Here is a 14,371-nt window from a genome sequence, read left to right as displayed (position 1 = left end):
TTTATTTTCTTTTGTTTTATTTATTTAATTCACTATAAAGTCAAATCGTCACATTACATTGAATACATATATATCTGTGTGCGTGGGCTAATGCTTAACGGCAGTGGGGCCCCAATTTACTATAAATATTATGAGTTTCACGTGTGATTCCACTGCCATGAAGCGTTACCTCACACGGCTAGTTTACAGCGTAACATGAAGCGCTCAGTTTCAAGCCTGAACGACGATCCCTCATATCTCCATAGTTTTAGTAAATAAACACGTTATCATTGAGTCATCGCAGGGGCCAATCTACAATTGTTCTTTGCACTGAAGTCACTGCTCCTTCGAACAGTTGTATATATGATAGATGGGGCCCATGCGTAGTTGCTAACATCGAATAGAACATAAGGAAGATCACGCCACCCGAAACGTGCGACTAGCCAAAATTAATTAGTCTGATTAGTTACTGTATTCGATTGGAGAAGTTAAGCCGTATTCAAGTTGGCTGGCGTTTTGTATGAACTCTATCCTAGCGTAGACACCGTTGCCGGTAGACGCCCACGAAGTTATACTAAACGTTTGACAACTTAAATAATCACAAATCTGCCCATATGCACCATATTGCTAGTGGTTGGAAAATGATATCATGCTCACAAAAATGCAATGGTCGTTCGCATGCCGCCTCTTCGTGATGCACTAAAGGCAAGACGTACCGGAGCGTTTGGTTTCAGATAGTCACAGATGTCTAGGTGCATTTAGCCCTCACAAAGTTTGCATTCTTTGCCGCTTTAATGCGTTTATCTCCGTTTCTACTGCAGAGTGAATAACGCCGAGGGCAAAAAGCGTCCATAAGTTTGTCGCTGTCTTTGGATAAAGATAAAAAAAAATTCTCTCGTTTGCCATGATGGCAATTTTTAAACTGAAACTGTCAATTTTTAGTAACAGTCGATCGAGCATTTTAGCTCTGCAAATGGAATTACTGTATTACTACATTACTAGCATTTTCCTATTAGAGACGGTCATTCTTTTGTATTATTTAAGCAATTGCAGCGATTATCATAGCTGTGATCATATCTAGCTTCTCTAGAATTACTAACGAAACGAAAAAAGAAAAAACAAAAACACTACGACTTTGGAAAAATTGAGAAAAAGAAGCACCTCTCTTATATTATTACTAGTCTCTTTTGATCTTCTATTTGAAGATATGAAATTCCACGCCATCCTTGTGTATTTTTCACCCTTGAAGAGCGAAGTTGATTCACCCTTTTTGCATCGTATTCGGCTTTGAGTCAGCTCAGCTGAAACTCCTCACTGCCCAATGTAATACAAGGTGACGGGCTGCGGCACCATTCAGCAATGAGACATTCACGTTACTGCTTATATCAACGTTAGCTGCGGTATAATCCTATCAACTACTGTGGCATGAATGGGAAGCTAGGTTACCTGGTTGAAAGGCCAGCTTCAGGTTCGGACCAGGCATCAGGCGAAGCCTGATGCCTGATCGACGTGAGGGGCCTGCGTCGTCGTGCTATCGACGGGTGTTCTGAAGGCTACTCAAATGAAACCGGTGACCAACAGGAGGAAACGCTTTACCCCCGTGTCGCAGAAGTTACGATATTGGCCCGCTTAGTGCCAGATTCAGACAAAATTTTATATGAACATCAGCAATAGACAGAGCCCCGTATCACAGCAGCCACTATGTCGTGCAACGACCATTGCGGCACTGTCTATAGAACAGCATTTGTTTATTATACCAGTTTGCCATAAGTTAGGCCGGATAATGTGGCTACATATACACATTCAGCCGTGTAGTATTTATTTCTAGAAGCCAATGCCCCTCTCCTATAGTCCGATGATAGCAAACAGTGGCAAATACGGTGTAGCTGACACTAACGAATACAAGATGAGCTGTGCCCCCTTTAATTTTTGGTCAATTGCGAGAGATGGTAACGATTACGTGTAGTATATTATGGTACAACAATGATTATGATAACTTCCGGCTTTTATTAACAAATATATTTATTCAGATAAGTTGCAGTAACCAACAGACTATTCTAAAGGAGAAAACTCGTTTTACAAAGTGTTGATATCCTTGTAAAACTAGGCACTGTTTTCCCTTCTGCCCAATTATTAGTACTATATTAAAAGTTCTTTATTTCTCGCAGATTTTACACGTGCCGATACGAAAGCCAACTTTCTCAGCGTCGCTTCTCTATTTCATGTCGCTAACGATACTTCTTATAGGAAAAACGATATAAAGTACATCTTCATAAAGGAGTCATACGGGCGTATTCTTTCAAGGACAGGCCCTTCTGTTTAGTTAATACCATTTACATAGCAAGCGTTAATAACAAGCTCATTCCTGTTATTTTGCGCAATTTAACTGCACAATAATAATAAAAAAATTCGCTGTAAAATAAATAAAGAATAAAAAAATAAATTTTACGTCATGTCGCGGCTAATTCACGTGCACGGCACAGACGTTTGGTGGCGCTGTCCACCGAAATGCCGGAGCGGTTAAAAATCGTCAGGTAGCAAGGGACTATTATAACAAAGACGACATGAGACAAAGTAACAGATAGCGAACAAAAAAAAACAGGAAAATCGCTCTATTTCTACTTTGTGACAGCATTTTTATATCGCCGACGTATAAAAGCAATCTGTCCATTTAAAAATGTCAGGCACATGACGATACCACGGCACATCAATTGTTAAGCAAACAAATGAACCAGATGCAGCACGTACCTGTTGTTCGTGAATAAATGAAACTATCACTGAATATCAAAATGTGTACCGTACATATATATGTGTATATAAAAATATTTTAAGCAATATAAGAATGCCCCGCTATGGTACCAACGATATACGTTTCAGAGAATTGGAGAATGGCTGCGTAATAGCGCGCTTTGTACCGCATACCTGGTTTCATTCGATTCGTTCGTTAAGTGCCTACACGGCAGCGAACTAGTTACAATTTAACATAGCCTCCATCTTATATACTAATTCTTACATTATGTTGTATGTGTATATATGCACAGGTATTGTATATAGTATATGGTTGAAAGGAACTAGGGGTCGCTGTTTCGAGTCCCACATAATTTGGGGTTATTATAAGAGTTATATTATTTGTTTGTCATTTTAAAAAGTTCTACGGCGCGTTTTAAACCATTAGTTTAGTACAATGAGAATAATATGTCATAAGCAGGGCTTAGGTATTGTTGTCCTAGTACTTTATTCGTCTGTGTTATCGGTCCGATATGTCATCGTTAATGCTACTATATAGACTCACCACAGAAACGAAGTTAAGTATAACTTCTCGAATAGTGAAGTCAGAAGCGACTACACAGCCTGGATAAGTTATTAGACACTATGCGCTTAAGAGCCGGCCAAGAAAACCGGCCTTGCATATGTCCACATTACGTCTCCACTCGTAAACACCATCTATCTAAAGGGACCGTCCACATAGTTTAATATTTCATTGCCATTACTTATTATGCAATATTCAGGTACATTGACAAATAGCCAATATGAGTTAGCAGCGAAGCCAAGGAAGATTTAGATGAACCCGTTAAGCCATTGCAGACGCTAAAGTCTATCAGGTAGCAGCAACTAAAATCTGGGCCATGTTGACCCAGCCCACTGCCTTGTACAACGGAGGTGAAGCCAGCAACCGACGTTCACTTGAATTTGAGATGTTGAACCCCCAATATAATAATGAATGATTTTTTAGCCACGACCGACACTGAATTGTAATAAGCGTGCGTAAACGCGTATTGACAGATGATCATACACCCCCAGCTCAGCTGTCGCACCCGTTGACCGTAGTCATTCACAGGGCGGTTTTCGCTGACCCAACAAAGGAGAGCGCATAGCGTCTGTTCTTTCTAGGACCAATAAGGAGGTGCCAGAAAGAGCCCTGCGAGCTCGGCTTGCACTGAATTTGAATGCGCTTGTCCAAAACATCGAGTACCATTTTTCGCCGCCTCACAGAGAGTGTAGCTCATGGCTTGGCTGAGAACGACCGGAGAGAGCGGTCCAATGAGACGCCGTTTTCATTCTCATGTGCAGTACAGCATGGAAGCATTCGACAATGAGCTACACCTGTATGAAGCTAACTATCTGAAGCACCGACTCTAAACGAGGATCACGACGACGACAGTAAAAACAACAACAATAAAATCATTAATATGCGAACAGTAAACCGGACAGCGTGCAAACAATGCACCCCACAGCTATTGTCAACCCTGCAGTTCCTCAGTCATCCGTTCTATAGCACTGTACCATTGGTTTCTTTCATAGTGAACAAAGAACATAGCACCGAAAGAACAACCGCGCGATATCAACCACTCAACGCTTGGCCATTGACGGAACCGGTTCTTGGGGGGGGAGTAAAGGAACAATTGTTCATCGACATCGACTCGCTGCTCCGCGCAGGGACTGGCCGAATGGCCGGAAGAAGCGAGAAGCTTTCCCTTTATCCGAATCAGGACTGAACCTGCTACTGATACAGACACTACTCTTACGATTAGCATCTGAGTGTGTGGCCATCTTGTAGAGTCCGGAACGTAACTCGATCAGATTCGTCGCATCGAATGGAAACTGCGAGGTAAGATGGGACATCGATGGGCTAAAACGACCTATTGACTAGCTGCTATTACAACCGTTGCAGCTGTTATTGCCGACGCATCCCCGTCGCACACAGAGAAGATATGGCGGCAAGCGCATAGCTAGTCATCCAGCCGAACACAAATAGAGACGCTCAATATTTTTATCGATTTGCATATTTACATGAGTAGGTAAAGTAACAGAGCGATGTTCAAAGATTCACAACGGATCGACCCTGGATAGTTAGAACGATTTCCCTAATGACGACAAGGGAAAACAACTGCTAGTTCCTCCTGTCCCTTTCCAGCCTAGATCGCAGTTCGTATCCGCGCGGAGCCAACGAACCAGAGACACTGAGTCTCCTTGTAGTTGTCGGCGAGATATAGCCTGGCAAAAGTGTGATTATAGTGAACAAAACTCCGTTCGCAATTCGGCCCGCTGCATTCCGTCCAACTCACCGAACTCTGCCTTGCCTATCCTTTTCGGTTAGGTTTTCGAAACACTGTCATTTGGGTTTAAGTCTGGCCTTCGCCTTTAATTAGACAGTCTGTCAAATCGGATTTAAAAACCTGCTACTAAAAACAGCTATGTTTTGCGACATATCCTCTCTTCGACTGGCGGAAATCTTATGAGCTGAGGCCGTCGAACGAATTGTTTTGCGAGAATGACAGTTGCGAGTGATTAAAACATCGACCGCCGATTGCAGTCGCCTCGCTCATTGACTGAGATAATGCTCACACGTACTCGTTGTCATTGTTCAGATTGTTACCCACCTCTACAATCAGAGATGCTCTTGAGCCCGCCCGGGCCAACCAAGCGCGCTTTCCCAACGCCTCGTGTTCACCTCTATGTATTATAAATTTCTTATCTATACTGATGTCCGGCCCCGGGACGCCTGGCGGCAAGGTGCTCCACGCACAACAAACACGACTGACGAAAACACACAGGCACCGTGTAAAGTAGACTCCGATTCCCGACTGGGAACGCTCACTGCACTTCTACGGACTGCACATACTCCTGCGTTCACTATACGCTGTAAGTAGTTTCCGGTACGGCACCCGCACTATTCCTGATTTCCTTCGATACTTCGAGCCAGCTCTCTTTCTATACCTTTTGCGCGCGCACCCTTCGCAAGATTTCTTCAGAAAATCAGCGCTCACGCAAGACTCACTGATGACCACGGTCAGGTGTCATTCTCATCGACACCGATGACGATGACTAGACTGTGATGGACTAACCGTCCGCCGCCAGCGCTGCATTGCCAAGCGACGAAACAGTGACCGTCTCCTCGGCGAAGTTGTATGCTGAAATTCGAACGAACTAAATAAATTGTCGTAATAAAACGTTTGCCGACATCGATACAGGCGCAGAGAAGCGGGCGGGCAGACAGACAAAACAATTTGCCCCTCTGCGTCCCGCTGCTGCTCGCGATTTAGCGTTTGCTTTTGGCGCAGCGAACACTGGACGTAGCCATCACCAGCATAGTTCCTCGATAGAGCATCCTACGTACAGTCAACACAGATAAAGATGGTGATCTCTAGTGGTTGTGGCTATGATAGTGATAGGAATCGTCGGTGGAGGGTCTCACTCTGTGGATACACACATCACGCTGCTGGTGCTGCTTCTAACACAATGGAACACAGCACCAGCAGTGGCTAAAACAGAATGAACTGCGACGAAGAGAAGCACGGTTGATAAATCCGCTACGGACGTCGCAGCTAACGTCTGGTCGTCGCCAACTTGTCGTTGTCGTCTTCGGTGAGAGAGGAACACTGGGCCAGGAGCCAGGGGCTGGCGAACAGATCGACTGGCCTTTGGTGGGCCGGTTGTATTACTGCTACTGTGCCACCATCAGGCAGAATCACCACTCACCCACTTGCATACACTGTATAGTCAATACTGCACTGCTACACACTATCATAGAGCAGACAGTAGTTACACGGTACAGCAGTGCTGGCAAAACGGCACCCGTAGTCTGCCGCAGCAACAGCACTGCTCATTCGTCGTAGCAGTGCTGGTTGGTACACATAGAATCAGCTGTGGCTGCTGATGCTGCTGCTGCTGCTGCTGCTGCTGCTGTTGCTCTCGGCCGCCATGGCAAGAGCGAGGGTGGGAGTTGATGGTCGTTGGCGGGAAATTTGAATTACGCGCGCCCCACCACAGCATCGAACAAAAGGAGATTGAGGTGCTGCGATCTTGCGTTGGCCCACACTTGGTGCTGGTTGTGACGATGTGGTTTTTCTTTCGTTCGACCATTTTAATTTCCAACAAGTCCACAGAATCAGCTTTTCTTAGGCAGTGGCACATAGAAAACTTTTGTTCCTCGGGACATATGCATATCGGAACTATGACACTGGGCTACGATAAGTGGACGTATTGTAAATCAATGCCGAAAAAAGAGGGAATCACTTGTAAGCAGAATGAGGACAACCGATTTCTGTGAACGAAATCTGCACAGTGATACCGAAGCAGATTCTAGAAGGAACACCTAGAAGTCAGCTAAGGACGAACGGATATAGTCCATTAGTTGTAACTATGCTGACCGTGTTGCAATGATGTAAGTAGGGTGCTATAGGGGCTCAGTTATCTAAAACGGAATTTCTGGATAAAAAGACGTTAGAGGTCGTTTTCGTTCTAGTTTGGCGTTTACCGTACGCTTAATTCGGAACAACAGAACTTCTTTTAGATGTTCTATAGACGGAAAAATACTTACAAGCGAAATTAATAAATGCTCATTTATATAGGGTATAGACTGGCACAAATAAGCTCGATATGAAATTGAAATAGTAAAAGAGGGAAGAACAAGTGGTACGCAAGGGCGGTACAGATGGCGCGGTACATTTTATTAGTATGGAAATAAAATTAATTTGATTCGGCTGTAAACAGCGTGAGGAATTATAGCTCTACAGATATGTACATGCCTAAAAGAAACAGTATCTGTTCAGCTGAATAACACATGCGGCCAGTTACCTCTGAAGATTGCTATATGTTGTCAAAGAGCTCGGGTAAGTAGATTCTTTTCAGCTCCCGAGGCTACACGGAGAATACGAACTAGAGAATGATTCCTAAGCCTGCTGTTGCGTGTATTTCAGAAAAATGTCAGTTGGCGTGAAGAGGAAGATCAGCTGCTAATGAAGAGTAGACAAGTCCATTCGCAGCACTGATAAGAACTTCAACCCAACAATCAGAAGAAGTCGGTGGAATTAAATATTTTCGTCACCCCCTTGGATACAGGCGGATAATTTGCCTTTCCATTTCCTTGTTAGCTTCTAAAAATGTTTCGCCACTGCTATAGAGTCCCTGATGACCGAATTCGATGGTAAATCTACGAATGATAGCGAATATTTAAGACACACAGAGACAGACACTCTCATATACCATGTTATGCTTAAGGACAGAGAGGATCGTGCGGGTTTCACACTATTACAGTTGGACACAGCTTATATCATAGTGTTTTTATGATATACTTAATCACTTGTGAGTCTGTTAGATTCTTATGATCAACGACTTTACTGAAATCCTAAATGACATGATGATAGCAGCAGTGGCAGCAGTCGAAGTATCCACTGTACAAAATTCGTTAGGACTCTCATAAGCACATGTTTACACACGAAATGCATTTTTCTAGGTGAATGGTGACTGATAATTTTCATTATTTTCACTTTTGGGTGTGGACGAACAAACCTGATTATAGATTAATTAAGTGATATTCCTGTATTTGTTCACGCAGCAAGAGACATGCAATTGAGTGCAATAAAGAAAGAGAGAGAATCCATGAGCAAATATATTTAATGAAGATTTTTCAATAACTAGATATCTTTTTCAAAGGTAATTTTACAAGACCCACCTTGTAACTTCCTTTTTCGCAGTTCTGCTTCGTAGTGATTTTGTGTCGCAAACCCGTTCGGATCCGAAGAAGCCACGACTCTTCGACTTCAATTGGGTTACTCTTTATTATCGAGTAAGCACACACAGGAGTGTCATAAAATGAGCTCGGAAACTCACAGATCGATCGGGTCACGCAGCCTTCATTTGCCAAATGTTTTCATACATTAACCGTAAACTTCCAAATTAATTCTTACTGATTCGTGGAAGGAGTTAGCTGCTTTAAACAGAAGCTCACAATATATTGACTTCCGTTCGTGTGTTAATAGCTATATTCATTCTCTCAGGTTGACGAACCGACTTTCTCGCAGCTTTCTTCTTAGGGTTTTGAAGAACTTCGGTTTCACAGCCGTGAAGGCCCTTTCAGTTTATTCTGGTCACTAAAATGTCTCTGTCACATTTTAACTTGCTTTTCGATATCTAAGCCTCCGAAAATATCTATTACATCTGGATGTCTGAGGTTATTTTCCTCTATTCCTTTAGTTATTGTTTGGGTGCTTTTTTCTGCTCAAGAGCATGAAACAACAGAAAAAAACTGGCTTTCGGGTTTGTACTGCCAAGCTGGACCTGTAAATGCAGTTATGTGTGAACACGCCTTTAGAGGTCGACTCATTTCGAACGCGTTAACTATCCCTTTTCTCTTTAGCGGTAGTTGAATCTAGCGGTGTGGTGCGGAGATGTCGATGTTGGCTAGCGGTGACCCAGTATCTAAATGATTTAAGTACTATTACCACTTCTGCATTACATTTTTACATGGAAGTATAAACAATACATGTTTTGCGCCCAATTTTTATGTTTACATGCCCTAATGAAGTTTTTCTGTGCTTTTTTTTTTGTAAATGCAATTCTGCCTCTTGTTTCGAATAGCGCGTTCTTCAAGGCATTCTGTATTGACAGATCTGTAATCTGGTATGGCAAAACTGCGCTATAATACGAGTGCAGAGTCATCCCAAGGTTTGTGAGAATTTGCAGAGTCGTCAAAGTTACGCGATATTAACACATTATTACATAGCATGATTCTTCGATAGCTATAATTACAAATTCTGCAGATATATAAATTTTATTTAAAGAATGGCGGTCTATATGGCGGCGAGTAATAGCCTGCTCTTCTAATTTTATCATGTGCCGGAAGCTTGCGTTCGGCTTCTACCGAATACCGTGAGATGTTGAGTCGGCGGTTCATCTCAAATTTACTCGTTCATTTTTAAAGCGAAGGTTTTTGCATATAAATGCTTTCATAGCCGATAGCGATTTGGTGCAAAAGTGACGTCGTTCATTGTCCTGTAATCAATAATATGCACGGTTTGAAACGACTGAACGCACACACTCTGTAATTCATGAGGGAATCCCTCCCTCTATTGACAGGATCCCTCATCTTTCAATCCAAGATCTTCTGAACAGTGCAGCGACTGACTTAACGATATAGAAATATCCTAAGTGGGTCATTAAAGTAAAGTAGGTCAAATGATCATGCCAACAAAGTCGACAATTCATCGTCACTAGCTACATCCGGCCGTTAGGTGCTTTACCGTTTCGGATGTAAATCCAATGCAGCTTAAAAGCGCTGAAATCATATTTTGTAAACGCTGGCCTATACTACTTCTTTGTCTCAAATTTTCAAGCAGTTCAAACGGCATCATGTCCAGCAAGAATGATAGTGAAGAAAAAGCTGCGGACATCAAATGCAGATAAGTGTTAAGCAGTCGTGTTGCAAACTGTTCGGGGAACGAGCTTGTTGAATTTCGAGTCTATCGCGTAAACTTAAATAGGCAAGTATTGAGGTGCGAAGGCTGTCGGAAGTGCTTTCCGACCGATCTTATCATATGGAAAAATTAACACACATGGAAAATGGTTGCAAGCGTTACTTTTTCTGATCATCAGTTGAGGGTGCCTTATCCCTATATATGTATCGGTGATGGCACATCTAACGAAGACACAAACAAAAATGTATTCAAGATAACTTTTATGAGTGAAATTGGTTTATACCAAAGTGCTTAGCCGAGGTCGGGCCAATGGATAGCAATCAAGTTAAGCGGATCAAGTTAACGGACTTTGTTGCAATATTTGATATCAGCCCTACGGCGACTCAGGCAGTAGGCCCTTAACACTGATGTTGAGATGTATCAGTACAATGTAATACAAATCATTCGTGAACTACCTCTTAATGTACCAGCCAATCGCAACGTTTTAGACATTTTAATCCATTGTAGTAACATAGGTAAGAAAAGATCATATAATCCACCTGAATATAGCTATCACACATCGTAGGGGGTCGCTTGACCTGTCTCCATGCCCTGAAAATTCTCTATTACAGCATAAATAAGCATTTTAATACTTAAAGCATGCCTAAAAGCAGTTCTCTCGAGTAGCACTTCTGGCTCTAAAAATAAGCATCTTCAAGTAAGATAAACGTTTTCTAAATTCGACGAGCAGCTTTGAACCCTTAGGACTCAAAAAGCAATTTTATAGCTTCTAGCTTAGTTCCATATCTGTATTATGTTGGCGCAGTGAGTTATTCGACAATTCACTGATGACGATCGATCATGGAATATCAGGGTATCTATAGATAAAGCAGACGAACGAAACGAATTTAGAGCTTTTGATATATTCTTAGTCTAAGTATGATCAACTGATGAATGGCCGTCTGTAGGTCATCTAAACAAACCTGTAATCATGAAATTAGGCAAGGAGGCCTTATGCAAAAGCGCAGTATGTGAATCGTACAAGAATTTCAAAAGTGGATTTTCGAGCGTTGAAGATCAGCGGAGCGGTGACCAGATGTGGGAATGGAGGACAAAACGTACTGTCGGAATCGGGGGGCCTTTATACAAAAGCAGAGTTCGGAGTCTAAGGCCTGTGTCGGCCAAAACTGATATTTTACATATAATGTGTTACACGATTTCAACTCAAATGCTGGAACATAAAAACTGAGTAAAAACCAAGTTTCTGGCGAATTGACTTCGGGTCAGTTGAGAATCGTTTAGTGTATTCCACACGCCATTGGCCCAATATTAATCGGCGGAAATCCCGCCTGGAAGCGTCCATAAAACGCCTTAGGCGAGGCACAGATCACACTCTACCGCCGTCGGATAGAAACCAGGAAAAAAAATGGCGTTGCTTTGGATAGAAATCATGTTCGATGCCATTGTCAGACAAACTTGGACCTAAGGTGATGGCAGAAAGGAGAAAGCAGATTCCCTTGATGCAATGGACATTAAGGGAATCGACCACGGTGAGAAACTCGCTGAAGGTGAAGCAATGAATGCAGTCCGCTTTCTTAAGTTTTCTAACACATATAGTCTGTTAGCACGGCAATCGAAAGCGCGCAGATGAGAACGCTACACCTTGTCGCCATATCCTAATTACTTCCTGTATTGAGCAAAGGAATATTTACCGTTGGCTTCAGTCCGCTTGTTCTCCCGACCTAAGTTTTTGTGATTACAAGGCTTTCGATGCCCGAGTGACAACAGGTGGGCAAGCATATTCTACCATCGATATACTTCGAGAAGCCATAGATAAAGAAATTACATATACAAACTGAATTGGTAGGGCTATAGCTATTTAAAAGCCAGAGCGCTGCGACAAGCATACAAAAAATATTTAAGAGTACCTTTGGCGATTCCTAAGAAATGATCATTCTAGCCCAGCTACTTCAAAAGTTAATTCATTTCAATGTCTGCCGTATGTGTTTGTGACAATCTCATGTACTATCTATGCAGCGAGCTGGTTACGAACAAGTGCTACTGGGGTTGATTGTTTTTTGCTGTTTAAATACTGCGCCCTCAAGGTACCAGAAATACTGCGTTTGAACAACAGTTAAAAACCCATCCATAGGCTGGAAAAGGCAGAAAAAAAGAGAACTTTTTGCCACGCAACTGCTTCGTTTTTTTTCGTTGCCTTCTTCACACAGAACAATGCTATACGTAATATTACAGCGTATAACAAACAAATAGGGGATGAAAGTGGGTATTGACCTTTATCTATAGACGTGCAGCAGAAATATATATATTTTTAAATGTTTGTCTTAATAGAAAATCGCAAGAAGTGAATCAGCTTATTCAAAACAATGTAAATATAGATAATTTATGTAATGTTCAAATTTTCGAGTGCTCATAGCTTACTCATTTTAATTAAACACCGGTTCGCTCAAAGAAAGCACAGCTTTATGGAAATATCAATGCCAGTTGAGTCCATTGAAAACTTTGAATGACAGAGCGTTGACAAAATTATCTGGTGTGTAAGGAGATTGATTGTTATTGATATTGTATTTATTTTATTAAACAAAACTTGCTCATCAAACAGGTGTGAGGTGTACGAATGACCTATCGTAATGAGGATGTGATAAATGAGGGTGATGGATGTTTTACGAGTAAGCAGAAGTTAAACAACCAATGTATTGTTTAACCCGCTCCTGTAGAACGATACGAAGCTGATCAGGTGTACCCAGCTCTAAGCGTAAGTCTTTCGCTGCTGCGATTGTCGAAGTTTGTTCGCTATTTTCGCTCTATGTCCGATGTCCTGTACTTCAATAGTAATTTGTTTTATGAAAACATGACCTATAATGCATGCAAGCCTGTTACTGGCTAGAGTTATGTTTGTGATAATGTAATAAATGTACAAGAAACAGGACAACTTACAGTTGAGCAAACGGCGCTTGCTTCGTCGCAGTTATTTGTGGCGCACATACATAAGTCCTCATTTACTTACCGGTCTCCGCGTTGTTCGCGAACGGTCTTGGTCTCTGTGTATAAGGTTAATGTTTACCGCATTTTTCGCGTAGATAGAATGGCCATACAGGTAACGAACATCCATAGATAGGTACGCAACCATCCATAAGATCAACAACCATTTAACGGGACCCAACAAAATAGAAGATTGTGGAGGAGGTTAGTAATACGGGTTGCAGTGATCAAGTCAGTTTTCCATAATTAACTATTTCATCCTAAAACTCGAGGCTCTGGTTTGAACAGGCTATTCTCAAATCATTCCGATCTGGGTCGGCAGCTTCATAGAACTTCTGAACCCTTAAACGAAGCCGTCGCAACCTTAACATATGCCGACGGCGTACACTGAGACTGTCTCCAATAGGCCTTTTGGCTGTTCAGTCATAGAAGAACCACAGATTGTTTAATTTACGAGTAAGTTATGCAGGCCCAAAATTGCATATCTAGAAGTAGATAGAAGAGTCAAAATCGTCGCAGTTTTCAGCGCATGCGGTTTGCTCGTATCCGCCATTGGGCTTTTACACAATAAAGAAAAATATACTAAAATAATTTACATTGTACTTGTGCACGGGATGCTGAGTCAACGTGGGAAAACGGCGAAAACTTCTTACAATATTTATGTCTCTGTTATAGAAGAATGTTCTTCTTTCAGGTATTTTACTATTTACTTGATGGTGAGGTATGGAACTTGAGATAATATTATGCTACGGTGGTTCCGTGACTCCTGATCTAGTATATATTCACTTCGCACATAGCGGTTCATTTGTTGTTGGGTTATCGCTATTAGCATCGTTCGTTCCGAAACCTTGATTCCTAAATTATATTTTGTTTAACGACTGAATCATGGCAAAATAGACATTATGCTTCGTAATTACTAGAGCCAAAATGAAAAAAAAAGCTTATCCTCGCGCAAAACTGGAAAACAATTTAAGTCGCCTTTCTAAAAGCTGTAAAGTCATTCTTCGAGTCTAAATTTCTCTCTGCCAGTTTTACCAAGAAGATTTAGCAGTTGCTATAAGTAAGTATCAGATCGTTTCAAGCCGTATATACAATAACCAAATTGCTTTAATTTTGAAAAGTATCAATACCACTTAGTCAATATGAGCTCGGCTGCTCAGACGTGATCTGACTGAAATACATTCAGTGAATGCACAGAGTAAGTTTGGTGCTTAGGA

At 41.9% G+C, this 14,371-nt stretch overlaps 2 long non-coding RNA genes and 1 other non-coding gene across 3 annotated transcripts in view; 2 read left to right on the top strand and 1 right to left on the bottom strand.

Moving 5' to 3' along the window:
* LOC147752606 (uncharacterized) overlaps positions 1 to 6,551 on the bottom strand; it is a 36,829-nt gene extending 30,278 nt beyond the window's left edge. Inside the window, exon 1 of the long non-coding RNA XR_015313614.1 lies at positions 5,361 to 6,551. This is a non-coding gene — a long non-coding RNA (uncharacterized LOC147752606). The remainder of the gene's footprint in view (positions 1 to 5,360) is intronic.
* On the top strand, positions 879 to 953 carry LOC147752607 (small nucleolar RNA SNORD36). The gene has a single exon (XR_015313618.1). It is a non-coding gene; the product is annotated as a small nucleolar RNA SNORD36 (small nucleolar RNA).
* A 215-nt stretch (positions 6,552 to 6,766) lies between the features above and the next one.
* Positions 6,767 to 8,374, top strand: LOC111266973 (uncharacterized). The gene is made up of 2 exons (XR_002684351.2): positions 6,767 to 7,144; positions 7,680 to 8,374. It is a non-coding gene; the product is annotated as an uncharacterized LOC111266973 (long non-coding RNA).
* Positions 8,375 to 14,371: the final 5,997 nt, after the last annotated feature.

This window comes from Varroa jacobsoni, unplaced genomic scaffold (genome assembly GCF_002532875.2).
Source record: "Varroa jacobsoni isolate VJ856 unplaced genomic scaffold, vjacob_1.0 scaffold_1133, whole genome shotgun sequence".
Classification (NCBI taxonomy): domain Eukaryota; kingdom Metazoa; phylum Arthropoda; class Arachnida; order Mesostigmata; family Varroidae; genus Varroa; species Varroa jacobsoni.
Note: the sequence above shows the minus strand (reverse complement) of the source record. Positions and strands in the feature narration are given on the sequence as shown.